Source organism: Triturus cristatus, chromosome 3_1 (genome assembly GCF_964204655.1).
Source record: "Triturus cristatus chromosome 3_1, aTriCri1.1, whole genome shotgun sequence".
In the NCBI taxonomy this organism is placed as follows: Eukaryota; Metazoa; Chordata; class Amphibia; order Caudata; family Salamandridae; genus Triturus; species Triturus cristatus.
Window position 1 is genome coordinate 303,644,287 of NC_140583.1, and position 26,523 is coordinate 303,670,809.

At 53.3% G+C, this 26,523-nt stretch overlaps 1 protein-coding gene across 6 annotated transcripts in view; it reads left to right on the top strand.

The window, feature by feature from the left end:
• The window catches only part of MYO9A (myosin IXA), a 1,236,948-nt gene that overhangs the window by 869,161 nt on the left and 341,264 nt on the right, over positions 1-26,523 (top strand). The window lies entirely within an intron of this gene.

A 26,523-nucleotide genomic window follows, 5' to 3' on the forward strand; every position in this document is an offset into this window, starting at 1 on the left:
TTTAATTGCCCGTTGCCACTTCCCAGAATGGATAAATACTATCCCCAAATAAGAAAAAGTAGTTGTGTGCTGGATTTTTACACCCTCAATAAAAATGTCACTACATCGGGAGGCCATGCGCCCAATTTCCATGGAGAAGGTTTTACCGATGTTGATTTTCAGGCCGTGGTTCTGCATAACATTGGTAAATTCATCGACTAGGCGCTGAAGTCCGATGGGAGTACGAGCCATTAAAACGGCATCGTCAGCGTAAAAGAGTGCCGGGATTGGACGATGGCCTACTTGGGGTAGGTCAGCGCACTTGCTTGCCTACACTGTTAATATAAAGATTGAAGAGGAAGGGGGCAAGTACACAACCTTGTCGTACCCCTCTTCTGATGTTAGAAGGCTGAGTGCAATTGCCTTTAATGCCGTAGCGTACTCTGCCCCGACCTAGGGCGTGTAGGTCTCCGAGGAAGTTTACGATTGTGCGATCTACTCCCAGGTTAAAGTGAGCCATAATTTTTCGTGGACCACTAAATCAAAAGCTGAGGATAAGTCAGTGAAAACTAGAAACAAATTCCCTTCCCTGATGTGTGTATTTACCAATAATAAAATCCAAATGAATGGCCTGTTCTATGGTCCCCAATCCAGTTATAAAGCCGTACTGCAGGTCAGAGAGAATATTATTCGATTCAGCCCAGTCCTGCAGACGATCCAAAAGAATGCGCCCTGCCACCTTCACTAAGGAATCTAGAAGGGAAATTGGCCTGTATTGTGCTGGGCTGTTACGATAACCCTTCTTATATATTGGGACGATTAAAGACTTAGGCCAGGTTTTCAAGAAACCCTTTTCCCGACAGGCTCTGAAAATCAAGGTAATGATAGGTCCCCAAAGGTCATGTTGGACTTGAACACGTCAATGGGGATTCCATCTTTCCCAGGGGTTTTGCCGCCCTTGTTTGTCTTCAGTGCGGCAACTACTTCGTCCAAAGTAAAATCTGTATAATTCCTTAGGTTAGGGAGTGAGGTGATGACAGGCTCGCTAGTGGGGGATGAAGTGGTCAGGGGATTCACAGTGTCAGTCATAGGGGAATAAAGATCTGCGAAAGGGGCTAGCCAAGGATCCTCAGTAATGGCTATCTCAGCTCAGGGTAGTCCGCAGGGTCTTAAGCAGGAGAGTTGGTAATGCGCCAGAGGATAGTATTGTTATTAGACAGACTGACTTCAAGTAAGCAGTTCCAGGTGTCCTCCTTTAAGGTTTTTTTTTCGTTGCTTGATGGCCAGTTTATGTGCGGATCTGCATTCCTGTACCTCCAGAAACTTGTCTTGGGATTAAAGCTAAGGCACGTATAAGATTTCTGTATATTTTTGAACAAGTCGTATTGAACCATCCAGGATGAGATGCCCTGGTTTTGTTCTAATTAACATGAAGCACTTTGTTTATACCCTCTTTTATGTGGTCAAACGCTTGTATGAACTCAAGAGCCTCCGTGTTCTCATCGAGGCACAGTTCAAAAGCCTCCCTCTTTTTCCAAATTAGTTTCGCCAAAAAATGTGGCGGATCCACGAGGGACCATCTTAAAGAGTACCCATTATGATAGGAGATGTCAATATTCTCCAAACTAGTGGCTCTGTGTCAAAAGATTTATATTCAAGGCGACACTTTGGGGAAAAGGGTCGCTAATTGCGATGTCGTATATAGAAGACCCTCTCACCAACTTGGAATGGCACTGGGAGAAAAATATAAAATCAATCACGCTGTTATCTCCTCTGCCATTGTAGGTACAACTCACTGGACTCAGAGTACTGATAAGCTCGTTACAAAAAGACAGATTATATTTAAAGAGCAGGTCGTTTAGGGAATCCCCGTAGGCTGAGTGAAAAAAGTGAGTAATACCACTTTTGTAAGGAGATCATACCACAGACCTTATTGGATGGATACGGGCAGGTGCAAATGATCAAAACAATTAAGAACTTTAATAATATCCTGGGGGCGTGGCCAGCCGGGCAACATGGCGGACGCGAGCGACTGAGGCTCCGACCGTTTCCTCCCGGACATCCTGCTGATTATCCTGAGGAGGGGGCAGATCGTGGTCGCTGGAAGCGGACCCGATGTGGGGCAGTGCGGAGCAGCTGGTGCGGCCCCGCGAGCGGCGACTGAAGGGCGCTGTGGCCCAGCGGAGCTTGAGTGGCGAGGAGGCGCGCGGCGGCCTGTGAGGCGGGGCCTGCTGCGAGACCCGGCGGGGACGCCGTGAGACGGAGCGGGAGGCGGCGCTGGCAGCGAGGTTGATCCCCTGGCGGCTGTGGTCCCTCGGCGGCTGGGAGCTGCTGTCTCCGGCGATCGCGGACTGGTGGGGGCCCTGGCGGGTGCTGCGGAGCTGCGGAAACGTGGAGCGGAGCGTGGCGTCCGGGCCCTGCAGGCTGCGAGATCGCCACACATCGCGGAGAGCGGTGGAGGACTGAGGAGCGGCGACCATCCGGCAGGACCAGCAACCGGGGGAGCCAAGGGACGCGAGTGGCGAGGCGTGAAGGGCTGTGCTGGGGGCCTGCAGCGGTGAGTCCGGAGACCGGAGTGCATGGGAGTGAGCTGCGTGAGGCGGAGGACCCCGAGCTGGAGTGGCCTGTGCGGCGGAGCCTGTACTGGGGCGGCTGAGAGAGGACAGTTGCTGCGCGTGAGGACCTGGAGGCAGTGGAGTGGGCACTGAGGTCTGGGGCTGACGCCCTCACATGCGAGGCGCCGCACTGCGAGTGGCCGCGGCAGAGAACGGCGCGCTAGCCATTGAGGGGGCCGCCTGGAGCAACTCATTGAAGAGGCGAGACGCCCTCGCCCGGGGCACTGGACGCTGCGCCGTCAGGAGCGTGACCCCGGATGTGGGGCTGGCTGGCGGAGGCTACGGCGCCTGGGTGCATCTAGCAGGGCCAGCACGGGCCTAGACTGACCGCCGGCTACCTGGAGCGCTGGTGAGGGGGCGTGGTGGTGCGGAGCCCTGAAGGGAACTGGAGGTCTGCTGCCGGTTGGGCCCGTCCTGCCGGGGCCGGTTGCCGTTTCGGACTGTGGAGGGCCCCTGATCCTCCCCCCCTACTGACTTCGGCCTGGCGGCTGGGCCTCGGGGTCCGACTAGGGGCCGGGTGACAGAGTGGAGCGGGGAGCCGGCGTGGATTGGAGGGCCCGCGGCGGGCCGCGTACACGGCGCCTGGCAACGACCTGTGAATGCCGACAGCTCAACAGTACGCGATGGGCCGACTACGAGACAAGACGCAGCAGGGTCAGCCGCGGGCTGGGACTGCGGACCCCGCGCAGAGCCGGCCGGGGGGGGACGCGGAGTCGCAAGCGGCGGCCCTCTCGACCAAGATGGATACCATGCTAGCGGCAGTGGAGAGGCTCGGAGCCACCCTGGACCAGACGCGGGCGTCCCTGGAAACGAGGATGGACAAGGTCACGTCTGATTTCACCCTCCTCCATGCTGACCACCGCAAACTGGCCGAGAGAGTGGAGTCGCACGGTCAGACGCTCCAAGAACTACAGCCTACTGTGCGGAGCCATGGCGCGGCGTTGCAGGATGTACTGGACCGGGTCCACGCGCTCGAAGACAGGGTTGATGATGCGGAAGGACGCTCGAGGCGCAACAACATCCGCGCAGTGGGTCTCCCGGAGGGAGTGGAGGGCAGGCACCCAGAGCAGTACGTTGAGACCTGGCTGAGGGGCCTCCTGCCCCAGGGGGTGTTGTCTCAACACTTCGTGGTGGAAAGGGTGCACAGGGTGCCGGCGCAGAGACCCCAGCCGGGGGCCCGGCCCCGACCGTTCCTATTCAAGCTCCTCAACTACCGGGACAGGGACGCGATCCTCAGCGAAACTCGAAGAACTGGTGACCTGACCGTGGGCAGTAGCCGAGTTATGCTCTTTCCCGACTATACCGCAGCCGTCCAGCGGCGACGAACCAACTACATGGCGGTGAGCGCCAGCTGCGAGAGTTGGCTCTACCTTACTCCCTGCTGTTCCCGGCCCGCCTGCGAGTGGTGGCAAAAGAAGGGGCCTGTTTCTTCGACTCCCCGGAGGACATGTGGGACTGGCTGGAGGAGTCGGGACAGTGGACGGGGGCGAGGCCTGCTGGTTCGGAGGTTGACGGCCGCCCGGGGAGGCGATCTAGGAGGCGAGGGCGCCGAGGGGCGCGGCGGCCGGCGCAGCTGGGACCGGTGGCACCTAGCCCGGAGAGGATCCGGATGGAGCGGCAGGGGGCGTTGGAGGCGGTGGCGACGCTTGGGACGCCGCCCGCCAGTGACCGCCTGGACGTCTGCACGCCCAGTGGGGCGGGAGCGAGTGGGGCGTCGTCCCCGTCCACAGTGGTCTCGGAGGACTTGCTCCTGCCGGTGGTGACCCCGCAGACGGCGGACCTGATTGCGTGACCAGATGACGGGATGCCGAAGGTTAGATAACAGCTGCGGGCACTGAACTGGGGTCACGCGACGGCCTTGGAGTTGTACTGGACGGATCCGGGACCCTGGACCCACTCGGGGGGCAGAGGGCCCAGAACTGGGAGAGCCTGGCCCTGCGGGGGCGGGCTGGGTGATGTGTGCGTCACCTAATATTGCATCTGTGGAAGCCTCCCACTGGGGGCTCGCATTGGACCTGCACGGCAGTTCGGCTCCGGACCTGATTCTGCTCCTTACTTCCAGTTGGGATGGGGGAGGGGTACTGGTTCCAAAGGTTGCTATGATTGCACGAACCCCATTTGTTATCACACTGCAATAGCCTAATATTATTTGGCGTTACTGAGGTTTGGACGGATGCCCTGTTGGGAATACGCCCTGTTTGTTACACTGTTCATATTGGTTCTACTGTTTACATGGCAGCGCGTTAACATGCTCCCCCCTGACTGTGGTCCCCCCCTTTCCCTGGCGGGGGCGCCCTGGCCCCAGCCCGGCTTGCTCATCTCGACTTGTAATGGCGCACACTAATATTGTGACCTGGAACATACGGGGCATGCACACACCGTCCAAGCGCTACGCCATCTTCTCCTATCTGCAGCGACACTTAGTCGGGATTGCCCTCCTACAGGAGACGCACATGTCCTCGACGGAACTGGGCAGGCTCTCTAGGCGCTGGAGGGGACATACGTACGGCACTGTTTATTCGGCGCACGCGCGGGGCACGCTCATCTGGGTGCGAGCAGGTGTTCCTTTCGTCTGCACGGAGGTGGTAGTGGACCGGGAGGGGAGGTACACCTTAGTGCGGGGGAAGCTGAACGGCCAAGAGCTGTTGCTGGGCTCGCTGTATGCGCCCAACGTGGACCAGGCCTCTTTTTTGGCGCGATTGACGCAGCTCCTACATCCTTATGCTGGGCTCCCCTGGCTGCTGGGAGGGGATTTTAACATGGTACTGGACGTCCAGTTGGACAGATCCTTCCCACTCCTCCGCGCCACAGCGGTGGAATCTAACGCCCGGGCGTTGGGAGATTGGCTCACGCACTGGTCGCTGCAGGACTTGTGGCGTACACTTCACCCGATGGACCGGCTATATTCCTACTACTCGGCGGTCCATGATCTCCATGTGCGGCTGGACAGGATAGTGGGGACCCAATCGTTGCTCCCGCTTATCGAACAGTCGGAATATCTGGGGCGGACGCATTCCGACCACAACCCCCTATGGCTTCGGATTTGCTGGGTGGCGGACCGCTCGCCGGTGCCCACCTGGCGACTTCAGCCGAGCGCTCTGGAGGACCCGGAGTTCCGTTCCTCCCTTGGTACGGCCGTCCTGGCCTACTTTGACGCCAACGAGGGGACGGCGAGCAGTGCCTTGGTGGAGTGGGACGCCCACAAGGTGGCCATCCGAGGGCACTGCCTGGGGGCCCAGTGGAACATACGAAAGGCCCTATCGGACTCCCTGGTGCGCCTCGAAAACGACCTCCTGCAATATGAGAGGGAAGGAGAAGGAGGGGGCAGGCACTCGCGCAGCCTGGAGGATCTCCGCGGGCAACACGCGGAGCTCCTGGAGCGGCTCCGCTGTCACAATTATGTGGCGCACACTGCCAGAACGCACGCCAGGGCGGATAGGGCGGGCCGCCTGCTGGCCTGGCTCATCCGGCAGGAGGATCGCAGGACCCCGATCGGAGCAATCTGCGGGGAGGACGGAGTGATGGTACACACACAGCAGGAAATACATCGGGCCTTCGTAGGCCACTACAAACGCTTGTACGCGGCTCAGGGGACGGGCCCCCGGCAACTTCTTAGGGAGTTCCTCGCTTCCATTCACCTACCCGCGGCTACCAGGGAGCGTAACGCGGCACTCAGTGGCCCCCTTTCCCTAGAGGAAATCGGGGAGGCGATCCAATCGTTGGCGAGGGGCAAAACTCCGGGGCCGGACGGATTGCCCGCGGAGTACTATAAGGCATACCGCGAGACTCTGGTGCCGCTGCTGCGCGAGCTTTACAGCAAGTCGCTGGAAGAGGGGTCGCTCCCACCCTCCATGCAGGAGGCGTTCCTGGTCTCCCTACCTAAGCCGGACCGCGACCCCATGGCCCTGGGCTCCTACCGCCCTTTGGCGATGCTCAACGTCGACTACAAAATACTGGCGAAGGCCCTAGCGGAGCGGTTAGCACCGGTGGTCCCGCACCTGGTGCACTCTGACCAGAATGGGTTTGTCCCCGCGAGGTCCACGTCGCTCAATCTCAGACGATACTTTAGGGTGGCCGGTGAGGCAGTGCACAGATGGCCCAGAGCGTGGTGCCTCCTCCTCGACTTGGAGAAGGCGTTTGATTGCTTGGAGTGGGGATATCTGTCCACGGTGCTGTTGCAGTACGGACTGGATGGGGACTTCCTCCAGATGGTTGATCTACTCTACAGGAACCCCACGGTCCGTGTTCGGTTGGGCCCCCATGTCTCGGAGGCGGTGCCGGTGGGCCGGGGCACCAGACAGGGATGTCCCTTGTCCCCGCTGCTGTTCGCCCTGGCGATGGAGCCCCTGGCGGAGGCTCTGTGGACGACCCTGGGCGATGGTATACCACTGGGAGACGTGGTTCATCAGGTGTCGCTTTACGCAGACGACCTGCTGGTGTACGTTAGAGACGTAGGTAGTATGCCGGAGCGACTGGCCCCATTGCTGCGGTCCTTTGCCACTGTTTCGGGGCTTCGCGTGAACGCGGGTAAATCTTGTCTGTACGCTTTCAGCGAGGAGACTGCGGACCCGGGTTACAGCCTGAATGGCACGCCGGTACAGTGGAGGGGCGGTACCTTCCGATACCTGGGGTACACATTTACCGATGCCCAACTGACTTGTTTGATGGCAACTTGGGGAGGGCGGTCACGGCGCCCGGGTCGCAGGTGGCCTTTTGGAATACGCTCCCGCTAACCACCACGGGCAGGGTGGCGCTCGCCAAAATGGTCATGCTCCCCCGTCTACTGTACTACTTTGTCAACCTGCCACTGTACGTCCCACCCGCCTTCTTTGGCAGGCTCAACCGGATGCTGCGGGATTTTGTCTGGGGCAACGCCAGGCACAGGTTGGCGCCAGCAAAGCTTTTCCTTCCGACGGACAGGGGTGGGCTGGCGGCGCCCAGCTTTGAGCATTACTACCTGGCGGCACAGCTGCAATGGATCGCCCGCTGGTTGGCCGACAGGGGCAGGGATGACACAGCCACGGAGGCCCCCTACTCGCTAGAGCGTGTGACCGGGCTTTTCCACCCCTTGGCCGCGGTGGCGGGACCGATGCCGCTCCTCCTGGCTGTGGCGCACAGGTGCTTTAATAGGGCCTTGTACCTCACGCGTGCAGTGGTACCATACGCGCCGGCGATACCCTTAGAGGGTTCTCCTGGAGGCGGGGGGGTGCTCGCGGCCCCCGTGCTGACGGGCTGGTGGGCGGCGGACATGCACACGCTGGGGGACCTGTACAGGGATGGTGAGCTGATACCGTACGAGACCTTGGTGTCGGAGGACGGGCTCCCACCCGGCGGATTCCTCTTGCACCGCTCACTACTGGCGAGCCTGACCGCCAAATGGGGGAGCATGGCCACAGAACCTGCCCAACATCTGACCATGCAATATCTGCATGTCATGGGAAGGGGCGGGCACTTGGTCCGCTGGTTCGCCGCCTCGTTGCGAGAGCACACGGCGGTTGATCTAGGCCCACTCCGCGGCAAGTGGGAGCTGGACCTGGGGCGGCCGCTGACGGACAGGGAGTGGGAGAGGGTGCTCAAGAGCCCAGTGCGTATCCCCCGCAATCTGCGGTTTCGTCAAATCCAGCTGTTCATAGTCCACAGGGCCTACCTCACACCTGAGCTGATTAACAGGTACTTCCACCGCGCGGATGCGCTCTGCCCTCGGTGCCGCGAGCTGGGGGCGGGGCTGCTACACATGCTATGGGGCTGCCCTGTGCTGCACGCCTATTGGAGGGTGGTTAGTGGGCAGCTGCAGGGGAGTGTGGGGCGCAGCGTTCCCTTTGACTGGCCCGAACACATCTTGCACCAATTTACCAGATCGCCCAAAGACAAGGTAGTGTCCAGATTCCTGGACCTGGGGCTCGTGGTGGCGAAGCGCCTCATTACCAGGAGATGGAAGGCGCCCGACTCGCCGCACGTGAGGGCCTGGAGTTCATCGTTTCAGACATGGGCCAGAGCGGAGGGGACGGCCATCCGCAGGGAGGATACACTGGGGCTGTGGAGGGAGCCCATGGCGGACCGCTGGGAACAGTTGCTTGCTGAGTTTCGGCGCTCGGTGGGGGAGGGTACCACAGGCGACACGGGTGAGGCCAGGCAGGATGGCAATGGCGCAAGCGGCGGCGCAGTGTAGGCAGTCTCGCTGGCGAAACAGTATAGCCCCCATAGTCATTGGTCCACAGGTGAGGCGTTTGGGAACACTTGGGGATATCTGCCCCCATTAGGGCTTGGAGGGGTGCTCCTGGAGTTAGAGGGGGGGTCGGGGCGGGCTGGGGGTAGGAGCACACCATACACGCCAATGTACACGCTGCCTTTGTTATGGGTTCTTTCCTTTGTATTGCATGTAACCTTTTCGATTTTACTGACGCCTCAGTTGCGTAGGCGAGCTTAGTTTCCCTGTACGGCTCCATGGCTGGTGGGCGGTGGGGTTGGCCCCCTCCCACGAGATGACATCTGAACTACTAAGGGTGAAGTGACTGGATCTCAGGAGGGCGGCGGCGGGCGCGCTAACAGACACTAGGTTGTCCCCCCCCCCTCTTGACAGTTGGCATGATTTACTAGCCTGTATAAGTTTCTGACCCAATGTATGTGAAATGTGATGCCGTACGATATGCTCCTGTATTATGATCTAAACTTAATAAAAATAGATTTGCAAAAAAAAGATCTTTAATAATATCCTGACTACAGGCATTACTGTAAAACATTTACAATAGCAGTGGAGGAATGCGATGACAATTGTAAAATGGCAATTTGATAAAAAGCACTAGTAGCAGTTGTATTCAAGGGAGCCCGAAAGTTTGATACGTAGATACACAACCCCCTTTGGGAGGTCCACTGTTGAATTGAATCGCTGGACAGTTATGTTATGTTATGTTACATACATTTGTAATGCGCACTGCTGCCCCAGCTAAGGGGCGTCCAGGCGCATGGCAGGTAAAAATGCAACACCACAGGAAACACAACAGAAAGGAGGAAAGTGAATTTATTAAAACAAAAAGGTTTTTAAGGCTTTACGAAAGACTAAAAGATCATCTAGCAGTCGCAACTCTACAGGAAGGGAGTTCCAGAGCTCGGCTGCTCTGACCCGGAAAGAACGGCCACCGACCCGACACAGCCTGTATCGGGGAATCACAGTGAGTGCATGACCCATGGATCTCAGGGGCCGAGTAGGCACATACCAAGACAAAAGGTCCGCAAGAATAGGGGGACCTACCCCCCTCAGAATCTTGAACGCCATACACAGCACTTTAAACTGAATTCTGGCCCTGATAGGCAGCCAGTGCAGTGATCTCAATGTGCTGGAGGCAGAACAAGTACGGGGTAGGCCAACAATAGCTCTCGCCGCAGCGTTCTGGAAACGTTGGAGGCGGGTAACCTCAGCCACATTGGACCCTACCAGAAGAGAGCTGGCATAGTCCAGGCGAGATAACACTGTAGCCTGGACTATCAGCTGCCTGGTGCGATGGTCAAAGAACTTCAAAACAGGGCGAAGCGACCGTAAGATACCAAAGCAACAGGCCGCGATTTTCTTCGTGTGGCCAACGTAGCTGAGGGAGGGATCCATCCATACTCCTAAGTTCTTTAATTCCGTGACCGGAAGGGGGGCCGGCCCCAGCTCCATAGGCCACCACCTGTCCCCCCATAGCTTCCGATCTCTTGCCTACGATCATGATCTCTGTTTTCTTGGCGTTGAGCTGGAGACAGTTGTTCTTCATCCAGCTCGCCACCGCCCTAAGTCCACTCTGAAACCTGGGGGCATCCCGGTCCGCATCCCCGCTGATCGTAACCGCTAGCTGAGTGTCGTCAGCATATGAGACCATAGTCATGCCCCATTGCTTGACGACCTCAGCCAGCGGTCTCACGTAGAGATTAAACAACGTGGGGCTCAGCGAGGATCCTTGCGGCACCCCCTGTTTCAAAGGATGGAATTGGGACTGGAACGGTGGGACGGCAACGCTAAAGAAACGATCGTCTAGAAAAGACCGGAACCACTGGAGGGCAGGTCCACCCAGCCCAATCTCCTCCAGGCGATGCAACAGGATAGGATGCAACAGTGATCAGCTTTAAAGCCAGTTAAGTGTATTGGGTCCACTGACCAGGTTTCCTGTAAACATAAAATGTGAAATTTGGTAGTAAAATCAAACCACTCACTCACAGTACTTTTACTGCGTAAGCCGTCAACATTCCAGTACATAACCGTATTGGCTTCCGCAGGAGACTTAATAACAGTAGAGGTGGGTTTCGGTAATATAGGATCAACCGCAGTGCAGGGATCCGGGGGCATGGCAGGACGGGATTTGTGAGACATTCAGGTATCGACAGTGTCTAGGAAGATGGCCCGTATTCACTTTAGAGGTGTTACAGGTCCACACAGATTGCCACCGATAAGGTATGTGGGATCCCTCAGTCAATCCACACCGCTGAGAGTGGAAAAGCAGTCAAACCTGTCAGCAGTTTCGATCGGCGGTAGTGTGGAATGGGAAAATTTACCTGATGATTTGGAAGAGTTGCTATAGGGAACAGGGGGCTGGTAAAAGAACCCAAGAGGTAAAACAGCAATCTGCTTTGTGGTGAAGGATGGTAAACTAGCTCTCTCAAGTATTAGCTTCACTAAATTAGGTGATCTAAATGAAAGCACCATACAGTCTTCCTCCAAGGTTTTGCTACCCGGGCCCACCCATTTTATTCTCCTGATCATTTTCAGGTACACAAAAAGTGTCCCGCCAAGACCTACCCTTGCGTTGAGCCAATTTAAGCATTTGTTTGTCCCATGATTTGGGTTTTGAACTAGAAACTGTGGGAATATTTGCTTGAACCAAGCAGAGTGTGGCTGCTGGCGAAAGCTCCAGATGGTCCATTTTGGAGGTAGGGAAAACACACAGTGTTTCCAGGGTGGCAGAGTTACAGTGTAGGGCTTTGTGGATCGATGGATAGTGTAGGAGAGAGATTATTAGGGTCTAGGTTACATGGCAGGGACAGTGAAACAAAATGAGAACTAGACCCTAAAGAGTATCTTATAGCTCTTGTCCTCACTGAGGAAATAGAAGGTGGGTACTGGTAACTTTCTGAGATAGATAGAGAGGTGCTGTTCACGCCACCAGCCTTTGTTGGAACTGTAGGAGGAGGGTGATAAATGCCTTTCAGGAGCTTCCGCGGGTTCCAGCCGGGGAAGATTTTGTGTCGGTGCTGAGAGATTGCTTGGATGAGGCGGACAGGCTGTTGTTGTCTGGATCATTCCCAGCATGTCTAAACAAGATAGCACATTCCTTTCAAACACTTTTAGTTGCTCCACGAGAGAGCGAAGTGCGGTCGTCAATGTATCAGTAAGGGTCTGAACTAAGGTAGTCATGAAGGTGTGTTCTGAATGCGGATGGTTGACCAATGTTTTAGCAGGTTTGGTAATTGATAATTGCTTTTGAGACAGTAATTTTTTGGGACGTTTGACTCCCCCGGAGGTCAACAAATCTGAGAGGTGGTAATTAATGTAGTTGAGGGAGTTTTAAAACGTTTACTAGGTGGTTGGGTGTTTAGTGTGACAGTCGAAGGGGGAATTTGGATTGCGCTTATCAGACTCCTTAGCTTCCCACTGGCTATTTGCAAGTGGGCTACCAGGAATAACAATGGGAGTTACAACAGGGGCAATTGGAATCATGCCAGGGTTACCAGAGTTACCAGAAATTTTATTAGCACAATTAGTTAAAGAATCCTCAACTTGTGATATGCCTTTCCTGCGCTCCCATTGTGCCCGTAATATAGTTCAAAATGGAGGAGGATGGTAGGGTATCCTTTGGAGATTTATTTGCCCCCCAACATCCCCCCGGGTGATTCCTTTTGACCATGGCCAGTACAATCAGGGTACAGTCACAAAAGTCCCAACAAATAGCGTAAGGGGTTAAAAAAGAAAACCCTTTTGTAATGCAGCGAAAGGAGTGCTGTGAGTTGGGACGTTAAACAATAGTAATGATGGCGGCCACCAGGGCCCAGGATTCCAAACCAAAAAACAACAATCAACAGCCAAAATGCCCACAAAGCATGACACAGGGTCAAGGTTCAGGCAGTAAAGACAAAGTCGGAGTCAAAGCAGAGAAATAAACCTTGGCTGTAGGCTCGACGCGCGCAAGATGCTCCAAGTCCCCAGATTAAGTCGAAGCTTTGGCAGTGTTGCACCCTGGGACATCGAGTCCCACCAGGGCGTTCTGCGGCTGGGCTTCTCCGCAATGTGGCTGCAGTGACAGGCCAGTGTTATCCTTGCCACACAAAAACCCCATATCCAGCCAAAAAATACCATTGCCATCCAAAAACGATACCCACCATAAAAACACTCTTGCTACTCAAAACCTAATAACCACTTTAAACCGAGAGAAAATCCTACCTAAACACCCCATCTCTGGTTGATATCTATCTATCTATCTATCTATCTATCTATCTATCTATCTATCTATCTATCTATCTATCTATATATATATATATATATATATATATATTCACTGAAAAAACCATAGGTTTCACACATGTTATAGTTAGCTGGACATTTTACTCATAAAAAAACCATTGAATTTACCCCGTTATAGTTAGTGCAGGCAACTATAACTCACGCGACCGCAATCCTCTGCTGATGCTAATACTGTATTTAGACACTTATTTGCCCATGTCTTCTTCCATTAAATTTTAGCTATACATATATTACAAATATTTTTTTTTCATAAAGACACATATGTCATCAGCAGAGGATTGCGGTCGCGTGAGTTATAGTTGCCTGCACTAACTATAACGGGGGAATTTCATTGGTTTTTTATGAGTAAAATGTCCAGCTAACTATAACATGTGTGAAACCTATGGTTTTTTCAGTGAATTTGCAAGGTTTTTTAAATGCTAATTTCTAACTATAACGTGTGTGAAACCTATGGTTTTTTCAGTGAATTTGTACGTTTTTTTAAATGCTAAGTTACTTTACGCCGTTCGTGGCGTGCGCGCCCACTTAACGCAGTTCGTTCCGTGCGCGCACGGTGCGCTTCGCGCACCGCGCGCCCACTTTACGCAGTTAGTGCCGTGCACGCACGGTGGGCACGCGGTGCGCTACGCGCACCGCGTGCCCACGTTACGCTGGATGGGCCATGTACGCACGATGCGCTTAGCGCACCGTCCGCACACGGAGGACATATTATGCGCTTCGTTGTGAAAGGTAAACTATTAATTGTTCCATCGTAACATATGCCATGCACAAAATGTGCCCTGCGGGCACCTTTTGCACACAGGGGGGGGAGAAATGTGGATAATTTTTTTTTTATAATTAATTTTTACCGTACGCGTACGGTGAGCGTAATCGCCGTTTTTTCGAAAATATATAAAATTGAATTTTTTGCCTAGGGGGTTCTATTGGGACACCGTAATAAAGGCTAGATGGTTAGGAGCTGTCTAACCTGCCCCTTTACATGTTTTCAACCTTTCAACCTCAGAGTGCGAGAGAGAAAATGGCGGCCGCCGCTTCCTGGTTTCGACTGATTCGAATGTTTACTAAGATCTAACAGCCAATCAGAATCGCGCTCGCGCACGGCACCATACGCGTACGGTAAGCTTACCGTAAGCGCACGGTAAGCGCACCGTAAGCTGCCACAGATATATATATTGATTTAAATGCTATTTTCTCAGGAACTACTTAACAGATTTACACCAGACCTACAAAAGGCACTTCCTTGACCTGTAGACTACCTCTCTGCCAAATTTCAAGTAACCCTGTTCAGCCGTTCGGGCTGTAGCTGTGTCTAAAGGTCCTATGGAAAAATGCATGGGAAAAACGCGTTTTGGGACCCCCCTTTTTTCTCAGCCCCCGCTTGACGAATCCCCCCGAGACTTTCAGGGTAGGAGCGGAGCGTAGCGCCCCATTAGTTTTGAAAATTTCGCGAGGATTCGTCGACCGGCGCCAAAGTTATTCTAAATAGAATGTTGCGGTTTTCCTATGGAAACAGGGTCCTAACTATAACTACCTACTGGCGACCGCCAGTAGGTAATAGATCTATATATAGATATATACATACATATATGCTTTATAAATATATGTAAAATAGTTATATTTTTGTGATAAAGGCATCCGTGGTAACGCCATATGCATTGTAAAAAAAAAAAAGTGTCATTTAAACATTTGTGGTAAAGACTTTTTTGTTGGAAAGCCATTGTTGTAAAGATATTCGTGGTTCAGATGTCGTTGTAAAGGAGCCCTCCCCCTCAGAAAAGCTCTGCTCTGACCTATCACAAACCTTAAATCTGTTACATTTTTGATTTGCCCTGAATTTGAACCTGTCCTGTCTTCAGCCAAAGTAGTTTGAGTTATTTGTATGGGAATTTTATTAGGTTCTGGGCCAAGGAGATCTTCATATGGGAAATCCAACTGTCACCATGGCTGACAGAAGAAATAACTTTTCAAGCCCTTTTCATCTTGTGACCGTAAGAAGATTTACATAGATAATCCTCATTCTCAATGTATGTATTGCCTTTATCCAAGTCATAAGTTGGCTAAATGTGCCATTAATCACAATTTAACGTCTTGAAACCCTAAAAACCAGTGAAAAGAGGTTGGCACTGTATTTGATGGGTATGGAGACTTTTCTCCTCTCTAAAGGGGATACCCACTCTTCAGGGTGAAGATGCTGTGAAAAATGCTCCTCCAAGCACTTCCACAAAGGCAGTGCAAAAACTGAGAAGTTATCAGTTTCCTGAATTGTACTTGTTTGGATCAGCGCTTGAAGCTACCTCTTCCAGCACTAAGCATGGGAAACATTCCTCTAAGGAATCATGGTCTCCGCAGCCTAAATCAAAGTCTATGGAGCAACATGCTGTCAAGAAGAAAAATTCTTTGAAAATACTATTTTCAGACACTACGTCGACGAGGACACCGTTGAGAATGAAATCAGCAGCATCTACAGTGATGGTGACTTTTTAGGCGGTAAGTATTACATCATTAACTCTTGATGGTGCCGGCGACTACACTGTCGACGATCTTGCTGGTGCAGTCGACACCGCCGATAGCCGTTTTAAAGGAACTAGACACATTTTCACCACCAAAGATGTCATTATTACTACCAACTTGGATTTTACAATCTGATCAGGAGGAAGAGACTGTTGACCATGCCTCACAAACTGCTTATAGTCCAACGTAATTAAATGTGAAATATATCCCTGTCTTTATAGGTGACATGGAGGAAAATTTATTTTATTCTGAGTATGACTATTAATATGATTATATTCCTCATCTTTCACGGTCTTATAAATCGCCTAAACAATACACACAGCCTTATGAAGTTCAAGAGCCTGACTATGTTTCAACAGATGATGGAAACTTTCCCAAAATATTAACACAACAACAAGCTAATAATTTTCTGCCAACACATAATCCTTAACCTATTAATCCACTTAGACAACAATAACCATTGCCTTCACCACCACCAAAGGGGCCAACCTCTAGAGCTGTTCAAAGGCCACTGGTTCTTCCAAAGTGTGAGGACAAGAATGTTTTCAGATGTAAAAGAGGATGGTGAACTTCATCAGAATGATGCAGGAACAGATGATGTTCATAGAGGATGACATCCAATGGATGACATTCATGTTCCACAGGACTCAACGTGTATTTCAAGATTTCATTCTTTAATGGAAAGAGCTGCAAAAATGTTTGATTTACTAATGAAACTCATTGATCAACAATGTTTGTTATGACTTTAAGGACCAACCACGGAAGACTGTAAGGGCAATACCAGTTTGGTATTTTGTACCATCAGATAGCTAATCAAACCTCCGGCCACAGTTCCGGCAGTGATACCTCGTCTTGAGAAGCATGCCACACAGAGCATACTAAGCTGGATACTTCAGTGGCTCAAAGAAGAACCAAAAATCCATTCACACCATCTACTGGTCCTCCAGACAGTGATCATAAGCATATAGATAATTTGGGTAAAAAGATTTCATCTATGGCAGCGACCTCTATCAAGTCAACCAGTGCTTTGTCAATTTTAGAGAGTTGTGATCATCAGATGCAGCATGATATTGCACCATTAATTGAACTCATTCCTGTAGATATAAGTGGGAGATAGCAAGAGCTATCCTTAAGGAGGAGAACACAGCAAGGACCACCCACCAGTAGTCTAACAATATGGGATTGCCAAGTCTCTAACCTTACTGGCTCGCACCTGTTGTGAGGCTAAATATTTAACGTCAGGCCTGATAGGATAGCACATTGCACTTTAAATGTGCATTTTGCACTTTATCCTTCCAATCTGAAAGAAACAGTTAGTTATAGATTCCCTACCTTAACCCCTTCGCTGCCAGGCCGTTTCCCCTCCTGTGCCACGCCCTTTTTTGACTATTTGGGGTAGTGCGCGCTGAGGCCCCTGTAACTTTTTGACCACATAAGGTATCCACGCCAAATTTGCGTCCTTTTCTTCCAACATCATGGGGATTCTGAAGGTACTCAGGGTTTGTGGATTCCCCTGGAGGGGTCACAGAAATGAGCCAAATTACAGCAAAATTTAGTTTTTTGGGGGGAAAATGGGAAAAACGGCCTGCAAATGAAAGCTTCTGAGATTTTCCCTGCAAGTGTTATCAAAAAAGGGTTTGTGGGGCTGAAATCACAATTTTCCCAGCTTTTAGGGGATACCAGACTTTTGTCAGAAACCCAAACTTATTTACACAGTTTTGGCATTTTTCTGGGACATAGCCTATTTTTGCTATTTTTTGTGCTTTCGACCTCCTTCCAGTTAATGGTAGAAATGGGTACAAAAGCAATAATGGATCCTGGAAAGCTATACATTTTAGAGAAGTAGACAAAATTCTGAATTCAGCAAGGGGTCATTTGTGTAGATCCATCAAGGTTTTTTTATAGAAACTAACAGTTAAATATAGGATAAATTGAAAATTTGTTGAATAAAAAAGACTTTTGTGTCAACGTTTTCACCTGTAACTTCTTCTAATTATGACAGCTCTTTGAAAGCAATATACCGTTACATCCGCTGGACATTACTGGTTGTGGGGATATATAGGACTTGTAGGTTCACCAAGAACCCGACGAACCCAGATCCAAAAACTGAGCAGCAACTTGCAATGGTTTTTTATTATGTACCGGGTATATAGTAATTATTCTGTAAAAATGTGTACATGGAAAAATCGGTATGACAGACACCTATGTATTTCTGAAATGGGAACAAAATATAGAGTTTAGAAACAGTAGATATTTGTACATTTCCGAAATTGGGAATACTCATACTAGCATGAGAATGTCTTTCATTTGGAAGGCAGAAATGCATCGAAAGTCAATAGGTAATAACAGTTCCTTTACAAATCTGAATTACCCTAAGTCTCCCGATAAAAACGGTACCTCACTTGTAGTGCCCACGACAGGAAATGGCTCAAAACCCAACGTGAACACACCACATTTTCACAATGCAAAATTACCCTTTTTAAGCAAAGTGCCTAGCTGTAGTTTTTTAACCCTAGCTCTGCCGGCACCTAGGGAAACCTAACAAACCTATACATTTTTGAAAACTAGACACCCAGGGGAATCCAGGATGGGGTGACTTGACTGCCTCCCACCAGGTTTTGTTACCCAGAATCCCTTGCAAACCTAAACAATTGCCAAAAAAACACTTTTTCCCCACATTTATCTGGTGGAAAGTTCTGGAATCTGCGTGGATCCACAAATTTCCACCCACCCCGCGTTCCCCAAAGTCTTCTGTGAAAAATGGTACCTCACTTGTGTGGGTCAGCCTAGTGCCGGCGACAGGAAACTAAGCAAAACGTAACATGGACACACCTCAATTTCGCTGTGAAAAATGACCCTTTTTTGGCAAAGTGCCTAGCTGTAGTTTTTTAACCATAGCTCTGCCGGCACCTGGGGAAACCTAGCAAGCCTATACATTTTTGAAAACTAGACACCCAGGGGAATCTAAGATGGGGTGACTTGACTGCCTCCCACCAGGTTCTGTTACCCAGAATCCCTTGCAAACCTAAAACATTGCCAAAAAATACACATTTTCTACACATTTCTGTGGTGGAAAGTTCTGGAATCTGCGTGGATCCACAAATTTCCACGCACCCCGTGTTCCCCAAAGTCGTACGAGAAAAATGGTACCTCACTTGTGTGGGTCAGCCTAGTGCACGCGACAGGTAGCGGCGCAAAACGCATCGTGGACACACCTCAATTTCGCAGTGAAAAATGAACTTTTTTTGGCAAAGTGCCTAGCTGTAGTTTTTGAACCCTAGCTCTGCCGGCACCTTGGGAAACCTACTAAACCCACACATTTCTGAAAACTAGACACCCTGGGGATTCCAGGGAGGTATGGCTTGCGTGGATCTCCCAACGTTTCCTTACCCAGAATGCCCTGCAAACCTCAAATTTAGCTGAAAAAATCACCTTTTTCACAAATTTTTGTGTGGGAAAGTTGTGGCATCACCGGGCTGACACAAATTTCCTACCACCCAGCGTTCCCCCGGGTCTCCCGATAAAAACGGTGCCTCACTCGTGTGGGAGGCCCAAGTACCCGTGACAGTCAAGGACCCAAAACGTAGTGAGCCGACATGAAAATTGCCCATCTCAAAACAACCTAGTTTTGCAAGGGGGGTCACTTGGGTTTTTGGCCCGGTGCTCGGCGGCCACCTAGGGAAACCTACCAAACTCATACATTTCTGAAAACTAGACACCCAGGGGATTCCAGGGAAGTATGGCTTGCGTGGATCCCCCAACGTTTCCTTACCCAGAATGCCCTGCAAACCTCAAATTTTGCTGAAAAAATCACCTTTTTCACACATTTTTGTGTGGGAAAGTTGTGGCATCAACGGGCTGACACAAATTTCCTACCACCCAGCGTTCCCCCGGTTCTCCCGATAACAACGGGGCCTCACTCGTGTGGGAGGCCCAAGTACCCGCGACAGGCAAGGGCCCAAAACGTATTGAGGCGACATGATAATTGCCTACCTCAAAACGACCTGGTTTTGCAAAGGGGGTCACTTGGGTTTTGGCCCGGTGCTCGGCGGCCACCTAGGGAAACCTACCAAACCCACATATTTCTGAAAACTAGACACCCGGGGGAATCCAGGGAGGTATGACTTGCGTGGATCCCCCAACGTTTCCTTACCCAGAATGCCCTGCAAACCTCAAATTTAGCTGAAAAAATCACCTTTTCCACACATTTTTGTGTGGGAAAGTTGTGGCATCACCGGGCTGACACAAATTTCCTACCACCCAGCGTTCCCCCGGGTCTCCCGATAACAACGGTGCCTCACTCGTGTGGGAGGCCCAAGTACCCGCAACAGGCAAGGGTCCAAAACGTAGTGCGCCTCAACAGGCACGGGTCCTAAACGTAGTGCACCTCACTACGTTTTGGACCCTTGCCCGTGGCGGGTCCTTAGGCCTCCCACACGAGTGAGGCACCGTTTTTATCGGGAGACCGGGGGGAGCGCTGGGTGGTAGGAAATTTGTGTCAGCCCGGTGATGCCACAACTTTCCCACACAAAAATGTGTGAAAAAGGTTATTTGTTCAGCTAAATTTGAGGTTTGCAGGGCATTCTGGGTAAGGAAACGTTGGGGGATCCACGCAAGCCATACCTCCCTGGAATCCCCCGGGTGTCTAGTTTTCAGAAATGTGTGGGTTTGGTAGGTTTCCCTAGGTGGCCATCGAGCACCGGGCCAAAAACCCAAGTGACCCCCCTTGCAAAACCAGGTCGTTTTGAGATAGGCAATTTTCATGTCGCCTCACTACGTTGTGGGCCCTTGCCTGTCGCGGGTACTTGGGCCTCCCACACGAGTGAGGGACCGTTTTCTTATCGGGAGACCCGGGGGAACGCTGGGTGGTAGGAAATTTATGTCAGCCTGGTGATGCCACAACTTTCCCACACAAAAATGTGTGAAAAAGGTGATTTTTTTCAGCTAAATTTGAGGTTTGCAAGGCATTCTGGGTAAGGAAACGTTGGGGGATCCACACAAGCCATACCTCCCTGGAATCCCCCAGGTGTCTAGTTTTCAAAAATGTGTGGGTTTGGTAGGTTTCCCTAGGTGGCCGCCGAGTACCGGGCCAAAAACCCAAGTGACCCCCCTTGCAAAACCAGGTCGTTTTGAGATAGGCAATTTTCATGTCGCCTCACTACGTTGTGGGCCCTTGCCTGTCGCGGGTACTTGGGCCTCCCACACGAGTGAGGCACCATTTTTATCAGGAGACCCGATGGGAACGCTGGGTGGTAGGAAATTTGTGTCAGCCCGGTGATACCACAACTTTCCCACACAAAAATTTGTGAAAAAGGTGATTTTTTCAGCTAAATTTCAATCAATCAATCAATCATGGAATTTGTATAGCGCACTACTCACCCGTAGGGTCTCAAGGCGCTGGGGGGGGGGGGGGGGGAGGGAACGTTACTGTTAGAACAGCCAGGTCTTGAGTTGCTTCCTGAAGGCAAGGTGGTCCTGGGTTGTCCGGAGGTGGATGGGGAGGGAGTTCCATGTCTTGGCAGCCAGGTAGGAGAAGGATCTTCCTCCGGCGGTGGTTCTGCGGATGCGTGGAACGGCGGCGAGGCTGGCGGAGCGGAGCTGGCGGGTGGGCGTGTGGAAGGTCAGGCGGGTGTTGATGAGCTTGGGCCCCAGGTCGTGGAGGGCCTTGTGTGCGTGGGTGAGGAGTCTGAACGTGATCCTCTTGCTGACAGGGAGCCAGTGCAGGTCTCTCAGGTATCCGGTGATGTGGCTGTGCAGGGGGATGTCCAGGACGAGTCGTGCTGAGGCGTTCTGGATTAGTTGGAGTTTCCTCTGGAGTTTGGCGGTGGTGCCGGCGTAGAGGGTGTTTCCGTAGTCCAGCCGGCTGGTGACGAGTGCCTGGGTGACCGTCTTCCTAGTCTCGGTGGGGATCCACCGGAAGATCTTTCGAAGCATGCGCAAGGTGTTGAAGCATGAAGATGAGACGGCGTTGACTTGTCTGGTCATCGACAGGGAAGAGTCCAGGATGAAGCCCAGGTTGCGTGCGTGGTCCGTTGGCTTGGGGGTGGTGCCCAGGGCAGGGGGCCACCAAGAGTCGTCCCAGGCTGAGGGTGATGATCCCAGGATGAGGACCTCCGTCTTGTCAGAGTTCAGTTTCAGGCGGCTGTTCTTCATCCATTCGGCGATGTCTTTCATCCCTTCGTGTAGGCTGGCTCTGGCGGTGGCCGGGTCGTTGGTGAGGGAGAGGATCAGCTGGGTGTCGTCAGCGTAGGTGATGATCTTGAGGTTGTGTTGGCGTGCGATGGTTGCGAGGGGGCGCATGTAAACGTTGAAGAGGGTGGGGCTGAGCGATGATCCCTGTGGAACGCCGCAGATGACCTCGGTGGCCGCTGACTGGAACGGGGGGAGGCGGACTCTTTGGGTTCTTCCGGCGAGGAATGAGATGATCCACTTCAGGGCCTTCTCCTGGATTCCAGTGTTGTTCAGGCGTTGCACTAGGGTGCAGTGGCAGACAGTGTTGAATGCTGCAGAGAGGTCCAAGAGGATGAGGGCCGCTGTTTCCCCGTTGTCCAGTAGGGCTCTGATGTCGTCTGTGGCCGCGATGAGGGCGGTGTCCGTGCTGTGGTTGGCTCGGAAGCCGGACTGCGAGTGGTCGAGGGATCCGTTCATCTCGAGGAAGTCGGCTAGCTGTTTGTTGACGGTCTTCTCGATGACTTTGGCAGGCAACGGGAGAGGCGAGATGGGGCGGAAGTTCTTGAGGTCGGTGGGGTCTGCTGAAGGTTTCTTCAGCAGGGCGCTGATCTCTGCGTGTTTCCAGCACTCCGGGTAGGTGGTGGTGTCGAAGGAGGCGTTGATGATGTCGCGAAGGTGGGGTGCGATGATGCCGTTGGCCTTGTTGAAAATGTGGTGTGGGCAGGGGTCCGTGGGGGATCCGGAGTGGATAGTGTTCATCGTCCGGGTTGTGTCTTCGGTGCTGACCGGGGTCCAGGTGCGGAGGGTGGAGGTGGGGGGCGTTGGTTCGGTGGTGGGGTTCGTGGTTGGAGGGCCGAAGCTGCTGTGTATGTCGGTGATCTTGTCGTGGAAGAAGGCGGCGAGTGAGTTGCAGAGGTCTTGCGAGGGAGTGATGTCGTTGTTTCCGGCGTCGGGGTTGGAGAGCTCTTTGACGATGTTGAAGAGTTCCTTGCTGTTGTGGGTGTTGTTGTCCAGACGTTTCTTGAAGGCTGTCTTCTTCGTGGCGCGGATCAGTTGGTGTTGTTTGCGGGTGGCGTGCTTGAGGGCAATCATGTTGTCTGTGGTCTGGTTGGTGCGCTAGGTAGCCTCCAGGGAGCGGCAGTTCTTCTTGGAGGTGATGAGTTCGTCGGTGAACCAAGATGCGTTCTTGCTGCCGTGTCTGCTGGGAGGGTTCTTCAGTGGTGCGAGGACGTCAGCGCAGTTGGTGATCCACTGTGTGAGGTAGTTGGCGGCTTCGTTGGGGTTCGTTGAGCTGGCGGGGGGGTTCTGGCTGAGGGAGGCGGTGAGCTGCTCGTCGGTGATCTTGTTCCAGCTCCTGCGAGGGGCCTGTTGTGTACGGTGGTGGGTCGTAGTCCTTCTGAAGCTGAAGTGGACGCAGCTGTGGTCCGTCCACTGGAGTTTGGTGGAGTGGCTGAAGGTGACGTACTTGCTGGATGAGAAGATTGGGTCGAGCGTGTGGCCGGCGTAGTGGGTGGGGGTGGTAACCAATTGCTTGAGTCCGAGATTGGCAATGTTGTCCATCAGGGTGGCGGTGTTGTGGTCCTTGCTGTTCTCCAGGTGGAAGTTGAGGTCCCCCAGGAGGATGTAGTCGGTGGAGTTGATGGTGTGCGGGCTGACGAAGTCTGTGATGTCTTCGCTGAATCGTGTGCGTGGTCCCGGTGGTCTGTAGATGAGGGTGCCTCTGAGCGTGGTCTTGGGGTCGATGTGTATCTGGAAGTGAAGGTGTTCGGCGGAGGTGAAGGGGTCATCCGAGTTGGTCATGATGCGGATGGTGTTCTTGTGGATGATGGCGATGCCACCTCCCGTCTGGTTGATGCGGTCCCTCCTGGTGATCTTGTAGCCATCTGGGATGGCGATGGCGACGTCTGGTGCTGAGGAGGCGTTCATCCAGGTTTCCGTCAGGAAGGCGATGTCTGGTGCTGTCGAGTCGAGGAGGTTCCAGAGTTCGACGGCATGCCTGTGGACGGAGCGGGTGTTGAGCAGGATGCACATCAGATGGTTGTTGCTGGGGCTCGGTTTGGCTGGTGCGGTGCGGGTTCGGAGGCAGGTGAAGCGGCAGGTTTGGCAGGTGAAGGGTCCGTGGGTGCGTTTCGGGGTGGCTCGGTAGCAGGCGGTGTTTCTGCCGGTGTTGAGTGCGTGGAGGGTTGTGGTGTCGTAGGTGAGTCTGGTGCGCTGGCGTCAGCGAGGGCCAGGGGGTCTGGCGCTGGGCGCGGTCCAGGCGCGGACGGGCTTGCCTTAGGCGCGCCTTTGGTGCGCCCGCTGCGCGGCCTCCATATAAGGGGGAGAGGGAGGGAGGAGTAGCTTGGAGGTGGGAGCGGGGAGGCCAATGGGAGAGGAGGGGGCGGGGCCGCAGTGGTCAGCGGCGGGAAAAAACGGTAAAAACGGTGGGAGAAACCGGCGAGGGGGAGGGGGGATACAGAAGAGAAGGGGAGAGAGGGGGCACAAGGGGAACAAGGCTGGGAGCTGGGAGCAAGAAAAGGGGGTACAGAAGAGAAGGGTTAGGGGTACAGCAGTGAGGCAGGAACCACAGAGGGCAGCAGCAGGCAGCTGACACGGGTGCAGGAGCAGCAGGGTCACAGACACACAGGGGGCTGTGTGGCGGTGAGGGGAGCGACCTGCCTGGTGACAGAGTGAGGTTTGTAGGGCAATCTGGGTAAGGAAACGTTGGGGGATCCACGCAAGCCATACCTCCCTGGAATCCCCCGTGTGTCTAGTTTTCAGAAATGTGTGGGTTTGGTAGGTTTTTCTCTAGATAGCCGCCAAGCCCGGGGCCAAAAACTCATGGGAACCCCTTTGCAAAACCAGGTTGTTTTGTGATAGGTAATTTTGATGTCTCCTCAATTGGTTTTGGGCCCTTGTCTGACGCGGGCACTAGGCCTACCCACGCAAGTGAGGTACCATTTTTCTCGGAAGACTTTGGGGAACGCGGGGTGGGTGGAATTTTGTGGACCCACGCAGATTCCAGAACTTTCCACCACAGAAATGTGAGGAAAATTTGTTATTTTGGACACATTTTTAGGTTTGCATTGGATTCTGGGTAACAGAACCTGGTGAGAGCCAGTCAAGTCACCGTATCCTGGAATCCCCTCGGTGTCTAGTTTTAAAAAATGTACAGGTTTGCTAGGTTTGCCTACGTGCCAACTGCGCTAGGGCCCAAAATCCACAGGTATGCACATTGCTAAAAAAAAGCCGGAGCACAGTGGGCTTTCTGCCGCCCTGGGGGGGAATCGTGGAAGGGGGTTTCATCCCGATATGCCCCTAAAGGGGCAGAAAGACTGTGGATATTTTTTGTGGGGGTGGGGGCATTGGTATGACCATTTTGGGCAGCCCCCACCCCCACGCATAAAAAAAGCCTGCGTACTTGCTGGCGCCTAGTGGGCTTTCTGCCCCCCCCAGGGGGCAGATCAGGGGCCGCTGCACTAATAAAACAAAAAAATCCATGGTTTCTAGTGGGCTTTCTGCCAGGGGGGGCCAGATTGGGGGCTACAGCTCCCATCTGCCTCCTGGGGGGCAGAAAGACTGTCATTTTTGTGGGGGGGGAGGGTGGGGGCATTGGCGTGCCCGTTTCGGGCAGCCGACACCCTAAAAACAATTGTGCAAAAAAATCCCTGGTGGATAGTGGGCTTTCTGCCCCTCTGGGGGGGCAGATTGGGGGCTACTGCCCCATCTGTCCCCGGGGGGGGGCAGAAAGGCTGCAATAGTGGCGGGGGGTGGGGGCATTGGCGTGCCCGTTTCGGGCAGCCTCCACCCTAAATAAAATCCATCACCCTAAAGAAAATTGCGCAAAAAAATCCCTGGCGTCAAGTGGGCTTTCCGCCCCCCCTGAAGGGGCAGATTAGGGCCCAACGCCCCATCTGCCCCCAAGGGGGGGCAGAAAGGCTGTAATGGCGGCGGGTGGGTGGGGGCATTGGCGTGCCCGTTTCGGGCAACCCCCACCCTAAAAAAAAATCTAAATATCAATCCCTGGTGTTTAGTGGGCTTTCTGCCCCACCGAAGGGGCAGATTAGGGGCCAATGCCCCATCTGCCCCCCGGGGGGGCAGAAAGACTGTAGTAATTGGGGGGCCGACTACGAGCTTCCCTCCCTTCCCGGTACCAGGTGGGACCCCTGCCCAGCTTTATCAGTTTTACGAAGCAATGCATGCCATCTTTGGGCAGCCGACTCTGCCGGCGCGCCTTCAGGCCCCATGGACTCGGCTGGGGACCCTGGGCCTTCGACGCCGGCGGCTCCGGCCTCGGCACCGCAGGGCCCCCTTGGATCCAGGCCTGGAACCGGATCGGCGCCGGTCGACCTTGTGACACCTCCCCCCGCACCGATTCCACCGGCACCACGGCCGCAACCAGCGTCCGCTGTGTCCCCAGCCAACGCCGACCCCGGCCTCCTCGTCGAGGTAGACACAGAGCCGGACCGACGCCGGATCCGGCGCCGACATGTACTTTGGTGCCCCTGTTCTACCCTGGCTGTTTGAGATCAGATTGGCAGCCAGAGTATAGTGAGGAGGGCTGGGAGGGGTCTGGAGACCCTTTAACAGACCAGTTAGGTTATGAACCGGACTTTAGAAAGGAACTAGGGGAAGCCAGTGGTCTAGATACCTCCCCAGACCTTGACATTTTGTCTCCTCCTACCATGGCTACGGAGGAGGGAGCGTCGTACGCAGTGGTGTTGCGTTGGGTGGCTGAGGCTCTCCACCTCGAGCTACCTATGGTGGCAGTCAGGACTA